This window comes from Ovis canadensis, chromosome 19 (genome assembly GCF_042477335.2).
Source record: "Ovis canadensis isolate MfBH-ARS-UI-01 breed Bighorn chromosome 19, ARS-UI_OviCan_v2, whole genome shotgun sequence".
NCBI classification, from domain to species: Eukaryota; Metazoa; Chordata; class Mammalia; order Artiodactyla; family Bovidae; genus Ovis; species Ovis canadensis.
The window spans coordinates 72,181,348-72,200,752 of record NC_091263.1 but is presented as its reverse complement, the minus strand read 5'-3'; the positions used below and the strand labels follow the sequence as shown (position 1 = coordinate 72,200,752).

Sequence of the window (19,405 nt, the reverse complement as noted above, 5' to 3'; positions counted from 1 at the left end):
CTGTCTCCACTGGGTCGCAGGGCCCTCCTCCCCTGAGCAGCCTCTCTGACCGGGAATTGGCTGCTGCTTTCAACTCCACGTTCCCCAGGCACTGGGCATCTTGAACTTTTGTTATCTGAGGGACTTGGGGGCAACCTGAGGCTGAGGACTGGCGTTTATTTTTCTGATCCCACACAGAGATCAGCAGGAGCCTGGAGGAGGGAGGCAAGTATCCTCTAGAAGGGTTTACTGCGGCGAACAGAAGGGAATCTGTTGCTGTCTATGGGGCCACAAACCTCAAGGTGATGGTTCATTAGAACACAAGTTTCTCTCTCTCCGTCTACCCCCCGCCACACACACACACACACACACAAACACACCCCTCAAAAGCATCATGAAGAGTCACAGAGTTCCCCAATTTCTGTGGCCGCATGTGTTTCTCTTCAAGAGACATGACTACTGCATAAGGTGCTAAGGACTGTGCAGTGACCCAGACACACACACTGCGTAAGTGTGTGCTGAGCACAACCACACTTTCGGCCAACCTCACTGGGCAAGGCTGGCCGATGGATCCAAGTAGCCACACAGCAGACACAACCCAGACTGGATGCCCCCAAACCCTAGGAGTGGGGAGCCTCAAGATGACTGCTCATAATCCAGAAACCCACCCTGAGTCAAGTGCCCCACTGACCAGTACAGTGGATCACTTCCCCAAATCTAAGCACGCGTGCATACTCACTCAGCTGTGTCCGAACCCCACGGACCGTAGCCTGCCAGGCTTCCCTGTCCATGGGACTTCCCAGGCAAGCATATGGAGTGGGTGGCCATTCCCTCCTCCAGGGGAGCTTCCCGACCCAGGGATCAAACCAGTGTCTCCCCTTGCCTCCTGCACTGCAGGTGGATTCTTTACCTGCCGAGCCGTCCAGGAAGCCCCATCCTCACCCCACCAAACCTGAAGCAGATGTAAAGATCCGGAACGGAAGATGGGGATTAGCATTTCTTGAGCACTGACCACTTGCTAAGCCATGTTAACACTGACTCTCCAAGACCACCTGCAAGGGTACCTTTCCCATTTCACGGATCGAAAACCAGAAGCTCAGAAGAACTAAGCAGTGGGCCCAAGGTCACACAGCTGGCCAGCAGAGACGCTAAGCTGGGGCCCTGAGTCTGGTCTCTAAGCCCACTCTCCCTTCCCTGGGGCCTTAACTTACACTGCCCAACAAGTGGACAAGCTGGTGTTGTTCAGAATGTCCCTCCTGCTGGCTGAAGCTCTTCTCTGAGGATGCCAGGCCTGCGGCTCCATCTCTGCAGCCCTCTCTCTCCCTCACTCAAGCTCGGCTGACCTCCCACAGGGCTCCCGTCCAGCTGGGCCCACATCGTAGAGTTTCTCATCTGAGACCTGGCCCACGGGAAACCATTTTCCCGAGGCCCAGAGTCAGCTGGGGATTTTTGTCTTTTTAAAATAGCAATTTCCTGCCGGGCGAGGGTGGAGACACCAGTCACCCTCCGATTCAGTGCTGAACTCAGAGATCAGTCTCAGAGATTTCCCATGGAAAACTCAGACGCTGGGTATCTCATGGCATTGAGGGAGGGGATGGGGGGGCTCCTCTTCAAGACGGTGGCCAGCATCAGGCGAAAGGTCTGCAGGCGTCACAAGACCCCCACACCTCGTACAGGTCACCTGTGAGCCTTGGGCACACCCACGTGCATCTCAAACACACCACCCACATGCCAGCATGCACACCTCACACACAGACACCACCCACGCGCCTCACCCATGGCGAGTGGGCATCCAGGAGCAAGGCAGTAACACCCTCCGTCCCAGGACATCACAGCCTCCCACTTGCCAGTCTGCCCTGGGCTGTGCGCAGTGCCCAGGGGCCTAGATCTCACATTTTCCTCCCTAGGCAGGCCCGCCCCTTAGGGACACAGAAAGTGAGCCCCCAGAGCCTGAAGGACAGGTCCAAGACCATGGAGCACGCCTGTGGCTGAGCTGCGCTGTTTTCTGAAGGCTGGTGCTGGGCCCCTGGCTCTGAAGATGCACTCTTAATTTACTCCTCTCCTTGGAGGCAGCTCCACGGTGCCGGCTCTACCCACCTGCGCCCTCCCTCCACCGAAAGGAAGGAAGCCTGGGCACCTGCCCCGCCCCCACCTTTGCACGGATTCCAGAACTGACCTAGCGTTGGGGACAGGACAGGAGGGGCAGGGACTTGCTCTCAGCAGTCCCCCCTCCCCGCTTCCCTCATGCCCCATTCAAGAGTATCCTGGGCTGGCCTGGACACGGATCCTTTCCCAGGAATTGACCCTGGTCCGACGGGAAGTAGTCGGGGCAGGGGGCTGGCACGACCGAAGTCTCGCCAGTAACGCAGACCTAGGTTCGTTCACCTCCAGCTTTTCCACCCAGCGGTGTCGTGACCTTGGGCGAGAGGCATCCTCCCTGGAGCTCAATGCCCTCCCTGGCCAGGAGGAAAGAACAGCGCCCTCTCCAGGGGTGGCCGCGAAGATGAAAGCCAAAGGCGGAAGTGTGGGCCCGGACGCACCTCTAAGCCCGCCTTCTTGCCCCCCGAAGTGAGCCGAGGGGGGGGGGCACTGCCATCCCCGCCTGGCTCTGCCCCCTCGACACCGTTCTGGCAATTCACCGAAGCCGAACTTCCCTCGGTGATGGCCGGACCCGGGCGCGCGGGTCCTCCTTAACCTCCAGCCCGCGCGGCCAGCGGCCCCGACCACAGGTAAGTGGCGGGGCAGCCAGGGGGGCGGCCGGGCGGAGGCGGCTGCGCCGCCGCGCTGCGGCAGGGCCCGGTAGGCTCCCCGCCCTCCGCGCACCCCTTCCCGCCTGCGGCCTCTCTGCAACTTTGAGCAACTGCAGACTCTGGGGTCGTCGTGGGGCTGCTGTCGGGCGCGCGGAGGAAAGTTGGGTCCCAGCGACGGCAGCTTCGGGATCCCCAGGCCGCAGCCGCGGTGAGCGCGCGCACACCGGACCCCCCCACTCCGGGCCAACTCGCGGGGACGCACGTGGTCGCTGCGCCGGCTCCGGCCGCTCCAAGGACCGGACTCACGCGCCGGTAGCGGGCTGCGCCCTGGGGCGTCCAGCGCCCTACGCCCCCCACCCCCAGCCTCAAGCGGTCGCCCGGGCCCCGGTCCCACCTCCGCGCGCCCCGCGCAGCCGCCCGCTGTGTCCCCCACCCCCGGCCCAGCTGCGCTCCAAGCCGCATGTCCTGCGGTGACCCTTCGGGCTCGGCGCTTCAGGCGCTCCCCTCCCGCGCCTGGGAAGCAGACCGCCGTCCGCCCCTCGCCTCCCGCGGGGGCCCCCAGCGGGCGCCCCCCGATCAGCCCCGCGCTGGGCCCGCCCTCCTCGCCCCGCGCCGCGCCGGTGCTCACCGGCCTGGGCGGCGGCCGCGTCCTACCTTCGTCCGGCAGCCGCTGCAGGCAGAACGCGAGGTTCCTCCGCCAGCCCCGCATCCCGGCGGCCGCCCTGCGGCCCGGCCCGGCCGCGCCAGCCCGGCCCCGCCCCCGCCGGGCCCGGCGGCTCAGCGCAGCTCTGGGGACGGCCGTGCGCCCAGGGCGCGGCGGGCATGGGCGGCCGCCGAGGGTCGGGGGGGCCCGGGCGGCCGCCAAGCGCTCGGCTCGGCTCCGAAGCCCGCAGCTGAGCAGAGGCGCCCCGAGAGCGCGCGCTTTCCCGGGCGCGGGGGCGCGGCGGCCGGGGCCGGCGGGGGCGGCGCGGAGCGCGGCCGGAGGGGCCCCCGCAGCGGCCTGAGCCGGCTCGCCGCGCCAGCCTCCCGCGAATCCGCGCTTAGCACGTCCCAGGAACGCGATCACCGCGAATCAGACCGTGAATGAAAGAGTGAGAACAGTGAATGCCTGAATAAATGGGCGCATAAGGGAGGGGATCAGTGAGCGAGGACATGGGTGTACGGGTGAGTGAGAAACGGTGGCGGAATGAATGAATGAGTGAATGAGCGAATGGGTGTATGATTTATGGAAATTAGCGCGTGAATAAGTGGGGGGCGGGGAGGAATACATCAATAAGTGGCTGAGTAAACGAAAGAACGAGCGAATCAGTGAATCAGCGAGTGTCCCCGGGCTTCAGGCTTGTAGAAGGCAAGCGACTTTCTACAGCAGCCCTCACCTCTGCCCTACGCGTGGGGTCTTCGAGTTGTATCTAGGGGTAAAGGAGGTTCAGAGAGGGCAGGCCCTGCCCGTGGACCCAGCAAAGGCTGGAGGCCAGAGGTCAGAAGGTCTGTCTGTCTGCAGGCTTTGTCCACTGACGCCCACCAGAGCTCCTTTCCATGAGCGCAGCAGCCGCTAAGCTCCCCAGGGCGCAGTTTCTGAGGACGAACAGCCCGGGAAGGGGCACTGGGAGTCCCAGCCTTGGAAATCAGACTTGCTTCTTCCTTTAGAATGGGGGGAGGGAGGTGTGTGAGCAATCCAGACAAAGGAATACCACACAGCCATTAAAACAGGAGGAGAGGGCTCTGGAAGAGGGCAGAGTGGAGCACATGTTTATAAAATGTGCAGGGAAAAAAAAAAAAAGCGAAGGCTCTGCCTTCTTGTTTGCCTCAAGCATGTGGAAAATTCTCTCTTGTGGACACGCAGATCCCCTTGACAAAGTGGCTGGGAGCAGATGGGACAGACTCTGTTCTCATTGCATCCTCGTTTGTGCTTCCTGAAAATGTTTCAAGTGAGTTTACTTTTTATTTAAAGTTATTTTAAGTCGTTTTATTTATTTTCGGTTGTGCCGCGTCTTCTTTGCTGCAGGTGCTTTTCTCTAGTTGCGGTGGGCCCTCCTGTTGCCGAGAACAGGCTCTGGGGGCACCGGCTTCGGTAGTTGCGTCTCCCAGGCTTCCGAGCACAGGCTCAGCAGCACTCAGAGGCGCATGGGCTTAGCTGCTCTGCCGCACGTGGGATCTTCCCGGACTAGGGATCAAACCCGTGTCTCCAGCATTGGCCGGCAGATTCTTCACCACAGAGCCACCAGGGAAGCCCTTGAAATTTTGAACTCTGGAAATGCATTAAGGAGTTCATCCTCAGTCATGTCTGACTCTTTTTTGACCCCCATGAACTGTAGCCCACCAGGCTCCTCTGTCCGTGGAATTCTTCAGGCAAGAATACCTGAGTGGGTTGCCATTTCCTCCCACAGGGGATCATCCCTGCCCAGGGACTGAACCTGCGTCTCCTGCATTGGCAGGTGGCTTCTTTACCACTGCGGATTACCTATCTAAAAAAAATTAAGTAAAGTTCTTAAATAAATAAAATTTTATGACAGCAAGAAGAAGCATTTGTACCTCAGTAAAGGCTGCCTGCTCTGAGGGGGAGGGGGTCTTGCTAGTCAACAGCAGAGTGAAGTACGAACTCGGGCTCAGCAGAGAGCACTACCCTCCACTAGTGCTGGGGGAAGACAACTGGCCTCTGCTTGCATCTTGGGTTAGTCTGTGTTTAGTCAGGTGTCCTTGGGCAAATGACCTTATCTCTTTGAGCCATAGATTCCCCACCTGCAAACGAGGACCCATCATAAGTGTCCTTGCAGAGTCTAGGAAAGCTGGAGCCAGGTGCTTGTATTCCAAAAGGCAATCCCAGGCGTCTTGATCCTATCAGTGAAGCCAACCTTACCTTTGGCCTTCAGAAGTACCCCTTTTGTAGGGTAAGCGTGGGCCTTTATGGGATCTTAGATCCCCAATATTTCTGCAAAGTTGGTGTAATTCACCCATGTTACAAAGGAGGACAGTGTGGCCGAGAGAGGTTATGTCTTTCTCAAGGTCATACAGCCAGAAGTTGGCGGAACTGGCCATCACCCAGATCTGCCCAGCTCCAAGCACCCCCAGACAGCGCCGCACACACCGTCTATCTGATCCACCTATCACCTATTTGTGCTCCTAAGACCCTCAGATGGGTCACAGCCCAGCCCCGTATTCATCGTGAATCATTAATCGCTTCAGTATGTCGGGCGCAGGCCCAGGGGGTTGGGGTGAGGCCGGGGCAGATCAGCACAAAGGCCTGAGTCCGCTGTGCTGACTCCGCAACTTGTCTTATTGGCCGAGAGCTTTTGATGAGGAAGTACGTTTCTCCCGGCAGCAGAACTGTGAATCACTGCTGTCTGTACCCAGACGGATGGCCTCACGCATGGCCCAGATGCCCGCAGCCCAGAGGATGACGGGGCTGGGATCGCTGATGGGACAGGCAGCGCTGCCAGTGCCAAGGTCAGGAGGGCAGGGCAGAGCCCTGGGACTCTCCAGGATGGGCCATGTGGGCAAGGGCAGAGCCTTTTGGCTCCTGCTGCTGAAGAGTATGCCACCCTAAAGTCAAGTGGCATAAAGCAGTCAAGTTATTATGGCTGTGAATTCTCGGGTCGGGAATCTGGACAGGGCAGAGGGCATGTCTCAGTTCCATGATATCTGGGCACTCAGCAGGGAAGGCTGGAGGCTGGCACCATCCGGAGGCCTCTTGCCTCGCTGGTTCCTGAGCTGGATGGCGGCCTCAGGGCAGCTGACCTGCTCGAGTTGGGCTCGGAGCTCCCAGAGCGAGCGTTTCAAACAGCATAGGAGGAGCTGGCTCCACTTTCATGACCCTGCCTCAGAAAGCACAAGCCTCACTTCCTGTTTATTCCTTTCTGTTTGTTTGTTTTAAAGCATCTCTTTATTTAAAAATGTTATAAATGCAATACGTATTGTTGTGAATAAAATAAACTCAAATAATAAGACGTATCCTTAAAGCAGCCACCAGCCCCCCAAATTCCAGGCACAGACGCCCCCTCTTATGAGAGGAGTGTCTAAGGATTTGCACACACTTTTTTAATCCCACAGAAGGGAAAAAAAATGTCAGAGGAAAGAAGAGGAGGAAGAATAACAGAAGAAATCCTATTCACTGAAGGAGAAGAAAAAGAAAAAGTTACAGAGATGACGAAGAGTCAGACAAGAAATCATTTGCCAGGAGGAGTGATCAGAGAAATCCCAGTGATGAGAAGAGGGATGCCTGGACAGGTAACGTTAAGGCTGCTGCTGCTAAGTCGCTTCAGTCGTGTCCGACTCTGTGCAACCCCAGAGATGGCAGCCTACAGGCTCCCCCGTCCCTGGGATTCTCCAGGCAAGAACACCGGAGTGGGTTGCCATTTCCTTCTCCATCGCTTGAGAGTGAAAAGTGAAAGTGAAGTCGCTCAGTCGTGTCTGACTTTGAGATCCCATGGACTGCAGCCCACCAGGCTCCTCCATCCATGGGATTTTCCAGGCAAGAGTACTGGAGTGGGGTGCCATTGCCTTCTCCGAACATTAAGGATAGGAACAAGGGAAACAATAGCAGCCTGAATTGGAGGAACTGTAGTAGGAATTTGTTGTTGTTCAGTTCCTGAGTCGTGTCCGACTCTTTCGACCCCATGGACTGCAGCACGTCAAACTTCCCTGTCCTCCACTATCTCCCTGAGTTTGTTCAAACTCATGTCCATTGAGTCAGTGATGCCATCCAACCATCTCATCCTCTGTCATCCCCTTCTCCTCCTGCCGCCAATCTTTCCCAGCATCGAAGTTTTTTCTAATGAGTCAGGTCTTCACATCAGGTGGCCAAAGTATTGGAGTTTCAGCTTCAACATCAGTCCTTTCAATGAACACCCAGGACTGATCTCCTTTAGAATGGACTGGTTGGATCTCCTTGTACTCCAAAGGAATCTCAAGAGTCTTCTCCAACACCGCAGTTCAGAAGCATCAATTCCTTGGCACTCAGGTTTCTTTATGGTCCAGCTCTCACATCCATACATGACTACTGGAAAAACCGTGGCTTTGACTAGACGGACCTTTGCGGGCAGTAGGAATGGGAGGGTTAAAAAGGAGAGGCTGTTCTACGGGAGGGAGGGGAGAAACAGAAGTGTGCAAACACCAAGGCAATACGTGCAGAGCAATGCCAGGGAAATAGTAACAAGAATGGCAGCAAGTGAGTAAGCTTGCAATGTGATAGGACCAGGGGAGAAAGTGGCAGGAATGGAATGTTGTAAGCAGAGGAATAGAAACGGGAAGAGGAGCCAAGAGTGTGGGAGAAATGAGTTCTTGATGAGGGCGGAAGCCGAGGAAACGAGAGGTGGTGTGGCAGAGATTCAGGATCCAGAAGGCTCCGGAAACAGGGAGTAAGGACCACATTTCCAAACCAAAGAAACAAACAGCTGGAAGGAGGCTTCACGTTCATCTAGTTCACCTTCCCATTTTACAGATGGGGAAACTGAGGCTTCTAAGCTTAGTTAGTAAGCTTGCTTGCTGCATGTATAACACTGACTGATGTGGGGTTTTGAGCCCTCATTCTTGTGGCCCTCAGGGAGGATGGATTGGAGAGGCAAGGTCAGAAGCAGGGAGGCTGATGAGGGGTGTGTGATGGTCCCGGTGAAGGTGGAGGGCCATGCCCTGGGGCAGGGATCCTAGAGATGACTGAAGGAGAGGAGGCACATATGGTGACGTTGTGTGATGCTCCAGCAATGAAGCCTGGGTGAATGCCCCACGTGAATGAGTCTGGAATCTCCACTGAACCAGTAGGATGTGTGTGTGTGTATACATACATATAGATATTGATATATCGATATATAGATATTTAGACATAGATAGGTATAGATAGATTTATTTTTTAGAGCCTTCCCTGGTGGTTTAGATGGTAAAGAATCAGCCTGCAATGTAGCAGAGCTGGGTTCGATCCCTGGGTTGGGAAGATCGCCTGGAGGAGGAAACAGCAACACACTCCAGTATCCTTGCCTGGAGAATCCTGTGGACAGGGGAGCCTGGTGGGCTACAGTTCATGGGGTCACGGAGTCGGACATGACTGAGCCGTTGACTAACACGTGTGTTTATGGAGACGGAGAAGTCTAGTCCTGGGAAAGCTAATGATGAAAGTTCCAGTCTGAGTCCTAAGGCAGGAGAAGGCCAACATCCCACCTCCAAGACCGGCATACAAAAAGGCTTCTTTCTTAGCCTTTTATTCTATTCAGGCTTTCAGTGGATTGGACGGGGCCCACCCACACTGGGGAAGGCAAGCTGCTTTACTCAGTCAACTGATTGAAATGTTAATCTCATCCAGGGACATCCACACAGACACACGCAGTATAACATTTGACTAAATACCTGGGCGCCTTAAGGCCAGTCAAGCTGACACCTGAAATTAACCGATCTCATTTAATGCTTCTGATCAAAGGGCGGGGTGTGCCTTTTCCTTTGCAGCTGAGGGAACTGAGTCCCAGGGAGGCCAAATGTATCTGAGCTGGAGCCCCAGCCTGATCACGCTGACGCTGACACTGAGCCACCGCATCAGCCAGGCTAACAGATGACCCGACCCAGATGTACTCATTACAGGAACATCACCTGCAGGACCCAACAGACCGCCAAATCCTTAGTGGCGCAAATATGAGATAAGCTTCTTTCTCACTTGTGGGAAATTCCAAATCAGCTTCTCCATGTGGTCATTCAGAGATCAAGTTTCTTCGGTGCTGTGACCCCATTTCCACATGATTTATACACACTGAGCGGGTGAAAGGGAACAGGACACAGGAATGCTTGAGAGGGCTCAAGGGTCCAGGCTTACATCACATAAGATATGTGGAGATAGACATATACACAGGACTCCCCGGTGGCCCCGAAGGTAAAGAATCTGCCTGCAGCGCAGGAGACTCGGGTTCAATCCCTGGGTCAGGAAGATCCCCTGGAGAAGGGCATGGCAAACCCACTCCAGTATTCTTGCCTGGAAATTCCACAGACAGAGTAGCCTGGCAGGCTACAGCCCACGGAGCTGCAAAGAGTAGGACGCGGCTGAGCAACACACACACACACATATATACATAGGGTTTCCCTGGTGGCACAGTGGTAAAGAAGCCGCCTGCCAATGCAGGAGACCCAGATTCAATCCCTGGGTTGGGAAGATTCCCTGGAGAAGGGAATGGCAACCCACTCCAGTATTCTTGCCTGGAGAATCCCATGGACAGAGGAGCCTGGTGGGCTACACTCCATGGGGTAACAAAGGTTCTAACATGACTTAGTGGCTGAATAGGAGCAGGACACACACACACACACACACACACACACACACACACACAGAGTCTTAGCCTGGGCCAAGCCTTAGACAGGCACTCTTGTACATGCATTTATGTAAGGTAGGGGAGGGAGGCAAGCCAGATGAGGCAGGGAAGAAACCAGGCAAGCAGGGACGTGGTTTCAGGAGAAGTCTGGCCTCAGCCTGACCCCACGGGTTGCTCTGGAGCTGGAGCAATACTTAAGGGAACTGTACTTGCCCCCTTCCCACGGGAAGAGTGTAGCATCCCTGACGCGGCCCCCGGGAGGCTCCCGCTGGCTGAAAGCCATTCTCGGGGGCAGGTGCAGCCAGAGCTCTTAGCAGTCAGCACACACAGCAGCTGGGAGGTGGGTGCTCTGTTTTGGTGACGGGAATCTGGGTGGAGCGCACTCAGCATCTCTTAGGAGAGAGAGAGAGGAAAGGTTTCCTGCAGGAGAAGGCTTTTGATCAGGGTCTTGAAAAATCAGCTGGGATTTTCCGAGAGCAGGGGAATGAAAGTACTGATTTGGGGACTTCCCTGACGGTCCAGTGGTTAAGACTTGACCTTCCAGTGCTGGGGATGGAGGTTTGATCCCTGGTCGAGGAGCCAAGATCCCACATTCCTCCTGGCCCCAAAACCAAAAGCCATAAAACAGAAGCAATATTGTAGCAAATTTGATAAAGACTTTCAAGGAAAAATGATCCACGTCAAAAAAAATTTTTTTTTAATAATATCGATTTGGCACCTATTATGAGCCAAATGAATAGGACAGGGAAATTTATCAGTGATAGCTCTGTGGAAAAGGACCTGCCTACCAGTGCAGGAGACGTGGGTTCAATTTCTGGGTCAGGAAGATGCCCTGGAGAAGGCAATGGCAACCCACTCCAGTCCTCTTGCCTGGAGAATGTTTTGGGCTGCAGTCCATGGAGTCACAGAGTCGGCCACGATTTAGCAACTTAATAACAACAACAGTGAACCAAACGCTCTCCCCCCAGCTCTCCCCTCATCCGAGCTTGCCTCGTCCCAGGTCTGCAGACTTGACACACTGTACGCGAGTGTCCCTGCCTGGACTGGGCGTGGCCTTCTGAGGACAGGTTCTGGGTCTGTTTGCTTTCATCCAGGGTCCCTTTCTCCAGCTCCATGCCGTGTACCAGATCCACAGGCGCCAGAGTCCCCAAGGGGCTGGGGGACCCCAGGGCGACACAGACAGGTGGGTAAATGGGCCACCACCAGACAAGAGTGGCCAGGAAATACCCCCGGAGCAATCCCAGCACCTGACCCAATGCTTGTTCAGAGAGGGGCCACGTGTTTGCTGAACGAGAGAAGAACATCCTTCCCAGTCCTGCCATGTCCCCAAGGCCTCACTGCGTCCCTGACACAGAGTAAGATGCTCAGCAGGGATTGTGGAGTGGGTGTCCCTGGGCATGTTCTGGGCCCAGAAGAGAGAAACAGGCCGAGCCCGTTGGAAGGGCTGAGGGAGGACCCCAGCTGCTGAAAGACTCAGAGGAAAGAAGGCTGTGGTCAGAAGTGAGGCTAAGAGAAATGGCGAAGCCTTATCCCACGGGCTCTGTAGTCTCATTAGGAGTCTGTTCATCCGTTTATTTGTTTACTTTTTGGGCTGAAATGGGTCTTCATCGTGGTGTGCAGGCTCTAGGTTACCGCATCCAGGCCTCTCTACTCGCGGTGCGTAGGCTTCTCCAGGTGTGGCTCGCCCAGGCTTAGTTGCTCCACGGCACGTGGAAACTTAGTTCCCCAATCAGGGGTAGAACCCTTCCCTGTCCTCTTGATGGAAGGCAGATGCTTAACCACTGGACCAGCAGGGAAGCTCCCTGTAAGGAGTTGGAATTTCACTCCAAGGGCAACAGAAAGTCGTGTCGGGTTTGGGGCAGGGGAGAGACACGGTCAGATTCACGTTGCTAGAAGTCCCTCTGGGTGGGGTGGCCTGCAAGAGTCCATTCTGTGAGGGAACAGATGTCAAGAGTGGGTGAAAGACGGGGTGGTCATTAGAAGCTGGGGAAGGGTCTACAATTGAGCTAGTGGTGGTCTGGCAAAGCAGGGGGTGTGCAGAATAGGTGATGGGAGGGGGAGGTTATACCACTCGATCTTAACTCTTTTTTCACCCTTTGCCATTGAACTTTGCAGTGCCTGTTCCTTGACGCTGGACTTGGCCATGTGTGGTGCTTCAACCAACGGGATTTCAGCAGATGGGACCCCAGCAGAGGCTGAAATGGACCCCTGCACTTGGGCAGTACTCGCCCTGAGCCTCTGACATCACCACGCGCCAGGCTGGCCTGGTGGAGGACGGAGATTGTGGACTTGCCCCAGGCCAAGACCAGCCTAGATCTGTGGCCAGCCAGCAACCCTCGGGCACATGAGAGCCCATCCAAGGCTAGAGAACTGCCCAGACCACCCCCGGCTGATCCTGGACCCATGAACAGATGCTACCATTGGATACTCTGAGGTCCAGAATAGTTTCTTATGCAGTAGTATACGTTGCCCCCTCTCTGATCCTCGGGGAATAAAATCCATGACCTGCAGAGATGCCTAAAACCACAAGTAGTACCACAGCCTACGCAGAGTGTGCTTTTTCTTTTTTAATGAACTTTAAAAATGTGATTTTGCTTATTTACTCTTGGCTGTGCTAGGCCTTTGTTGCGGTGTGGGCTTTGCTCTAGCTGCAGCGAGCAGGGGTTACTCTCCAGTCACAGTGCCCGGGCTGCTCGCTGCAGCGGCTTCTCTTGAAAGAAGCGCAGGCCCCAGGGCACGCAGGCTTCAGTAGTTGTGGTGCACGCGTTTAGTGGCCTCCCTGGGAAGGATCCCGCAGCATGTTGGATCTTCCCAGATCAGGGATCAAACTCACGTCTCTTGCATTGGGAGGCGGGTTCTTTACCAGGGAAGCCCCCAGACCATGCTTTGCTTACGATAAAGTGTAACGTAGACATTAGGCACAGCCAGAGAATATCTGAGATGCTGGCATCCCTACTCTTGCACTCTGGGACCACTGTTAAGTCAAAGAAAGGCAACTTGAACACGAACACCGCGATACTAGGACAGCCCATCTGATACCCGAGACGACTGCTAAGTGACTGACGCGGGAAGGGAAGCATAGCCAGCGTGGATGTGTTGGACAAAAGGGTGATTCACATCCTAGGCGAGAGGGAGCGCCACGGAGACAGATTTCAGCACACGACTCAGCGCAGCGAGCGATTTGAAACTCATGGATTGATTATTTCTGGAATCTTCCACGTACAATTTCAGACCGTGGCTCAGCCTAAGTAAATGAAACCCCAGAAATCGAAACCGTGGATGGCGTGGGAGGGGTGACTAGGTTTTCTTACTCCGTGGCAGGTACAGGAGGGGACAGACCCAGACCACTGTGCCATCGTTTGCACATGAGAACAAGGGGGCAGGGGGAGTCTGGAGGACCCTAGTTTTCCGAGTGATGGGAGCCCTAAATAAAGACAAGGAAGAGGGGGTTCAGAGACGAGCCAGGAAGCAGGCCTGTGGTGAGGAGCAGCAGCTCCGTTCTCTCCGCTCTGTTGCAGGAAGTCACCCAGGGCTCACAGAGCCCCACAGTGACCTGGGACCACGAGGAAGGAGGTGTCCTGAACCGAACGCCCGTGGGGCTTTCCCAGAGGCGGAACTTGAATGTCTTTTGTCCCTTCTGTTCCCAGAGAGAAACAGACCGTTTCCCCCTTTTCCAGTTGCTAGGACACTAATCTGTCGGAGAAAGGCGTGGGAACATCTGGTTGGTGGGAGCAGCGCTTCTGGGAATATCCTTTGTATCCGTGATTCTATAGACTCTCCTGGTGCTCCTGAGGGCCAGGGCCCTCCAGCGAGGGCTGGCAGCTTGGGCTGGTCACCTGGGCAGCAGCAAGGGGGCAGGGCCCCTTTCAGGGAACTGCCTGGAGGCCAGTGAGCCCGGGGAGGCATGGGTGCTGCTCGCCTCCTCCAAGGCGCCTTAGCTTCCCCTGCTTTATCTTTCTTCCAAAGATAGATACTATTTTGTGTCTGTTATTACCTGGCTCCCTAACGGAAGCTCCATGAGGCTGATGCTTTGATTGGTCACCACTGTACCCCTGGTGCATAGAGGAATGTCCAACACGTAGAAATAATAGTTCTAAACATTTGTGGAGGGTTTGCTAGCTGCATGGAATTTTTCTGATTTCTTTAGATATACTAATCCTTTTTTTTAATTAATTTTGTATTGGGGTATGGCCGATTATCAATGTTGTGATAGTTTTAGGTGAACAGCAAAGGGACTCAGCCATACACATATACTTATCCAATCTCCCCCCAACCCCCCTCTTAATATTGAACAGAGTTTCATGTGCTCTGCAGTCTTTGTTGGTTATCTGTTTATTTTTTTTAATTTTCCATTTTTTAATTTATTTTTTTTTTAATTTTCCATTTTTTATTTTTTTTTAAATTTTAGTTGAAGGCTGGTTATCCGTTTTAAATATAGCAATGTGTCCGTGTCCATGCCAAACTCCCTGAAGATCCCTTCCTCGATCCATCTCCTCTCCTACCCCGCCCCACCCTGCAATCTTAAGTTTGTTCTCTAAGTGAGTGAGTCTCTTTCTTTTTTGTAAGTTCATTTGCATCGTTTCTTTTTAGATTCCACATGGATATACTAACCCATTTAGACATCAAGATGACTCTTCAAAATTCGGGGAGTATTTTCCTCTCCATTTTATAGGTGAAGAAACTGAGGCACAAAGAGATGAAAGAACTTGATCGAGGAAGCAGCAGGGTGAGTCCTGGGCAGTCTGGCCCCAGAACCTTGCTCAGAGGGGAAGAACAGCTTATTAAATAAATCAGTGACTTTGCCCCCAAGTCATGCTGGGGAAATGGCGTAAGAGTCCCCTGCCCTGCTTCACACACTCGGCAGCAGGGGGGCCTTGTTGCTCTCGTGTCGTGGGGTGTGGATTTCCGGAAGGGTGGGGCTGGGTTTTCCCCTTGCTTCACCTGGCCGGGAGACCACAGGTGGGCTCTGCTCAGAACCATCCTGGTGCAAGGTCACAAGATTCCCTCCGGGCCACCAGCCCCTTGCCAGGCTCCAGGCACCCTTACCACGTCTGATGGGGTGACAAGCCGGGGCTGTGCACAGGGGCATGTCAGCTAGAAACAGAGGCCCCTCGGGGCACAGACGGGCCCTTCCTGCTAACCCTCTGAGCAGCGGTCCTCACTGGTCACCCACAAGGACCGCCAGATCTCTGTAGCCCTGTGCCCCTCGTCTGGACTCCCTCGTACTCATCTCCTCCCCGCTTTCTCAGTCTAGAAAACCATCCAGTGTTCGGAGGCCCGGGTCACCAGCCTCTTTGTCTCTTCTCCCCAGACTTATTGGTTAGCACACCAAATCTGTGCGTTGACTCAGGGCTTCTCTTTCCGAAACCCCAAAGGTCAAGCTCGGGAAAATAACAATGGCATTCGAAACTTATCAGTCTTGGCCTTGGAATTCAATCCAGCATTTGAACCTCGGAAGTCTTAACTTTCAAACAAGAAAGGCTTTGCTTTTGAAATTCTTGGCATTTGACTCCCAAGAAGCCTAGACTTTTAAAAGTCAGCTCCCCAGGCCACCCTGTGCTTCCGTTTTATCATTCTTTTTCTGAATCAGTGTAAGATGGGAGAGAGCGAAGGGCCGGAGAAAGGGCCGCTCTGTGTGTGTGTGTGTGTGTGTGTGTTGATATGTGTGGGGAGGAAATACCTGTGGATGAAGAGTTAAACAAATCCCTTCTCCTTCTCTCAAGAACACATGTGACCTTGGGTTAACTTACCATCTCTGTTAACCCCAGAAACTGGAGGAAAGTGGCATATTGGCTGTGTTGCCAGGCAACATTGCTTATGTTAAAGATGACTCTTGATTGGTGAATTGCCTCTGAACTAGAATGACCATGAATGAATTCTAAATACTCAATGAGGACATCTTGAAACATTGAACTTCCCCCTGTACAGAGTCTTATTACTGGGTGTGTCCCTTGCAGGCTCCCAAGAAGCTTTTCACATGGAGCTGTTGTTACAAGAGACATTGACTCCTAAGGCATGAGTCTTTGAGGGCCGCACTTCTTGCCCAGCACGGATTTCAGCTTCTGGACCTAAGTTGTCCCCTGAGGACCAGACATTCCTGAGCTGCTGTGGGAAGTCCCAGGGGTGGGAAAGGCTTGGTGCTGCCCTTAGGCAGGCAGTTTCTTGGACTGTGTCCTGAGTGACAGTGTGTCCGACAACCAGGTATGGATTTCATTGTCTAGTCGAACCCAGAGAAGACCTCTCCCGGTGGCCTCCGCCTATTAGCTCACATCTCTGTTTCAGTTACAGATAGGGAGGCACTTGGAATATACAACTTGGCTGGAGAAATGTCTAGAGGGAGGTAAGGCTGTGCCTACTACCTGCCTAGGACTTCTGCGTATGGTGCAAGAGTTCATCTCATCTCACAACACCCTGTTAGGTGAGGATAACCATGCCCGTCTTACGGATGAAGAGACTGAGGTAAAGAGACTTGCTGAAGGTGACGTGGAAAGCTGATGGCAGAGCTGATGGCAGAGCTGATGTCGGGAAGACTCTCATGGACTGACAAGTGCTGGTTCAGGTACAGGCTCTGCTGGGTATGAGCCAGCAGACCTTGTGGGCTACTCTGAACCTCAGTCACTTGCTCAAAACAAATGGACATAATCATATTACCACACAGGAAGGCCATATGGCTTGAAGTAGTCCACTTTCAGATGTCAAGGGCTACAGGACAATATGATTCAAGGTCTTCCCCAATCTCCCCACTCTGACTGCTGCCAACCCACCCAGGGGCTGTACTATTGGACAGCAGTTTCTAGCTGCCACTGGCCACATGGCAGATGTCTCCAGTTCTGCAGGGCAGCATTTCCGTGGCACCGACTGTCCCAGGGCCCAGCTACAACAGTGGTTCTGGCTGCGATGATAGCCAGATCTCATTCAAAATGAAAAGCTGGATTGTTGGCATTCCAGAACTGCCTCTGGCAAATGTGAGTAAACATAGCTGTTGTTAAGGCAGCTGGAAAGAGTCCATCCATTCGATAAATATTTGATGAACCCCTACTATGTGTGAATATAGTAGGCATTGTGAATACCATTATCTATGAGTACACTCTTGTGGCTCAGCTGGTAAAGAAGCCACCTGCAGTGCTGGAGACTTGGGTTCCATCCCTGGGTTGAGAAGATCCCCTGGAGAAGGGAAAGGCTACCCATTCCAGTATTCTGGCCTGGAGAATTCCATGGACTGTATAGTCCATGGGGTCGCAAAGAGTCGGACACGACTGAACGACTTTCACTTCACTTCACTTCTACTATGTGTGAGGCATTGTGAATACTGTTATCTGTGAGTACATATAATCCTTCCCCTTAGAGTTAGGGAGACAGACCAAGAATCAATTAACTGCTCAAATTTATATATAGTTTTTAAAAGCCAGCAAACGTTACCAAGGCAAAATTGCAGGATGCTATGAAAACTTGTAAGTGGTCTGTTGTAAACTACTGGAGTTAATGCCCACCCAGCCTCATGCCTTTGTTTTCTCAGTTTTCCTTTGGGGACCCACTTTCACCTTCCACCAGTCCCTCTGATTCAGGTGATGATGGTGAGTTTATGGTAGGTGCACAACCCTGGCCAATCAGAGCATTCCATTCCCTGACCACTCCAAGGATTGGTCAGAGATATACGTGTGACCTAAATCTGGCCAATGAGATTCAAGGCGGGGACTTTTGTGGGGCACAAGTGGGAAAAGACGATTCTCTTTCTGCTGGTGTTTCTAGGTTGGAGGATCAAAAATCTGGGTTTTTCATGAGCACCCAAGGGAAGAACCTGTCTAAATCTGGAATCCTCTAGAGGAAGGTGCAGAGATTTTTCCCTTTTATTAAATTATTTATTTTATTTTTGGCTGCGCTGGGTCTTCATGGGGCTTTCTCTAGGTGAGGTGAGTGGGGACTACCCTCTAGCTGCAGTCTGCAGGCTTCTCATTGCCGTGGCTTCTCTTGCTGCAGAGCACGGTGCTAGGGCCCGAGGGCTTCAGTCGCTGTGGGACACGGGCTCAGTAGTTGCGGTTCTTCTCAGCTGCCCTTCAGCATGTGGAATCTTGCTGGATCAGGGATCCAACCTGTGTCCCCTGCTTTGGCAGGTGGATTCTTCACCACTGGACCACCAGGGACATCCCTGAGAGATTTTTCAAGTAGCTTCCTGGTGGTGTCATTTGAGACCCTAGATCCAACTGTACCTGAAGCCATTACCCCCAGGCTTTTCTGTTATCTGAACCAATTGTCATCCTTTTGGACGTAAGTCAGTTTAAGTTTGTTTCTCCACCACTTGCCATTGAAAGTGTGCCTAATACAGGACTAACGGGTCTTGGAGGAGTTAGTCCCTGAGGAGTGACACGCTGAGCGCTGAGGGATGGGTAAGAGTGAAGTACGCAAAGAGACCAAGTCTGAAGGCAGCAGCTTTGGCTTGCAAACCTGAGAATTCAGGAAAGGAGAGGAGCCTTCACTCTGTGTAGGCAGAAAAAGGACAAACACGGGAAGACAATCATGGGGAAACGTCAAGTCTCAGATCACATGTGTACTTAAATGATTCCTTGTTCATTTCAGTGAAAACAGAAATGGATTTTGCTAAGACCTAGACTTTTCACTTTCACGCATTAGAGAAGGAAATGGCTACCCATTCCAGTGTTCTTGCCTGGAGAATCCCAGGGATGGCAGAGCCTGGTGGGCTGCCGTCTATGGGGTCACACAGAGTCGGACACGACTGAAGCGACTTAGCAGCAGCAGCAGCAGGCTTCCCTGGTGGCTCAGATGGTAAAGAATCTGCCTGCAATGCAGGAGACCTGGGTTCGATTCCTGGGTTGGGAAGATCCCCTGGAGAGGACATGGCAACCCACTCCAGTGTTCTTGCCTGGAGAATCGCCATGGACAGAGGGGCTTGGCGGGCTGCAGTCCACGGGGTGGCAAAGAGTCGGACACGACTGAGCAACTAGCACACATATTACAATGAGCTCCCTTTGCAGATGGAAAGATGCCTGTCCTGACAAGGCCATTCTCACAGGACAAGGCCCGAGCCCTCAAAGGAATTTCTGCTTCTGGGTTTAGAGGCAGAAAAAAAAATTCTTTTTCAAGGGAAGGCACAATTAAAACAAATAAATAATAACAGATTGAAAATGAGGCCTATTTTTAAATGCAAATAACCATTGCTTAAGTTTTATAATTGTGTAATTTTGTGTTTTAGATTTTCTTTAATTTTAACTGTTCTTTTTTTCATTATGAAAGTAATATAACAACATTCTGGAATATACAGAAGAGAAAAAAATGACCGTTTATAATTCCCTCATTTCAACCCAACCAAAGTTAATTTGGAGTATTTTTCTGCTTTTTTTTGAAATTGGCTACTCAGGGTCTTTGTCGCTGTACACAGGC

General features: G+C 53.3%; 2 long non-coding RNA genes across 3 annotated transcripts; both read left to right on the top strand.

The window, feature by feature from the left end:
• The first annotated feature begins 2,225 nt into the window (after positions 1-2,225).
• LOC138424419 (uncharacterized) lies at positions 2,226-12,549 on the top strand. Of its 2 annotated transcripts, XR_011250790.1 has the most exons (3): positions 2,443-2,708; positions 6,777-6,953; positions 12,125-12,549. It is a non-coding gene; the product is annotated as an uncharacterized lncRNA (long non-coding RNA). The 2 variants fall into 2 exon arrangements; XR_011250791.1 differs by lacking the exon at positions 6,777-6,953 and having other exon boundaries at positions 2,226-2,708.
• Positions 12,550-14,599: 2,050 nt separating this feature from the next.
• LOC138424418 (uncharacterized) lies at positions 14,600-17,874 on the top strand. The gene is made up of 3 exons (XR_011250789.1): positions 14,600-14,735; positions 15,967-16,210; positions 16,298-17,874. It is a non-coding gene; the product is annotated as an uncharacterized lncRNA (long non-coding RNA).
• The last annotated feature ends 1,531 nt before the right edge of the window (positions 17,875-19,405 follow it).